This window comes from Tupaia chinensis, unplaced genomic scaffold (genome assembly GCF_000334495.1).
Source record: "Tupaia chinensis unplaced genomic scaffold, TupChi_1.0 Scaffold000390_1, whole genome shotgun sequence".
In the NCBI taxonomy this organism is placed as follows: Eukaryota; Metazoa; Chordata; class Mammalia; order Scandentia; family Tupaiidae; genus Tupaia; species Tupaia belangeri.
Genome location: NW_006159892.1, coordinates 4,560 through 5,839, shown reverse-complemented (window position 1 = coordinate 5,839; position 1,280 = coordinate 4,560). Strand labels below are relative to the sequence as shown.

The 1,280-nt window shown below is 30.9% G+C and overlaps 1 pseudogene; it reads right to left on the bottom strand.

Moving 5' to 3' along the window:
- Positions 1-1,280, bottom strand: part of LOC102471149 (vomeronasal type-1 receptor 3-like) — an 18,677-nt pseudogene that overhangs the window by 16,275 nt on the left and 1,122 nt on the right.

Genomic DNA, 1,280 nt, shown 5'->3' with positions numbered 1-1,280 from the left:
CAGAGACTTTATTTATGTTATTTTAGTGTTTCATTTTTATTGGATATTTTACACAAAATATTTGTGTATCAGTTTTAAAATTGATTAGTACTTTGTTTATATTAGTCTCTAATGGTTTAAAAGAACTCTATCAAGAGCTATAAATATTATTTATTTTTAAAGTTTGATTCTTTGTTTTATGAGTGAGAGAAATACAGACAGAAAGTGAAGTAGAGATAAAACACCCCTGACAGAGTGGTGGTATAATGTTATACAGGCATACTCAGGAGGACTCCAAACACAAACACTATTTTCCCATGTGGGTCTACCTTACAGATTACTGCATTCTACTAAGGGTTTCAAAAATCAGTTCGTTTCTTTCAGTCTTGGTATTAATATTTGTAACTAACATTAATAGTTTGTCTCATATTAATCAACTGGGACTTGAATTTTAGCTTAAAATGTATTTTTAAATTTTCAGTTTGTTTTGTGATGTGTGCACTAGCCAGACACAGACAGAAGGAAAGTGAGAAATCACTTCACTACAATCCCTTCTTTTCCATTCTTCTCTCAAGATTTTTTTGTGAAATGCATATTCACACATCCAGTCTGTTTTACAAACTTCGAGGTCTGGGACTCAAACCATACAGTTGAATATGTGGGATTCAGTCACCTTAACCACCATGCCACCTGTCTGGCCCTAATAAAAATCTTTTAATATAATTTTGTGCTCACTTTGCCCCATCAGGAGAATTCTATTACATAAAAACATTTGAAATGTGCTACCATTCTTCCATCAAAACATTTATATATTTAAATTGGCTAGTTTTCTTAGTAAGATTTAAAACAAAATTTACAATGTCTTTGTTATCCTGGTATATAATTTACTCTCTAAGTCCATCCCAGCAAGCCACATGCAATGAGACCAGTATTTTTCCTTCTTATTTATTGACTAATCATGTGTGGGGCTTTTCTATGTCATTAAACTTATACTTCCTATGTTTTTATGCCAGGTCAATAACAGAATTTTAATTAATGAGTGTAAATTTAAATAATCATATAGGCTACTTGTATTGTGTGCAAATTATTATATGCCCCATTTATTATGATTTCTTAACCCCTAAAGCTCTCCATTTCAACATTTAATAAAATAAAAGCAAACATTCCACTAAATTTTGGTTTTTACCATATGATAAATCCTAAGAGGAAAGACAGTTCATTTGTTGTTCACATCTTGTCTGCTATGTGACTACTTATTGTGGTGGTCAAGACCATGCAAAAAAAAAAAAAAAAGTAACATT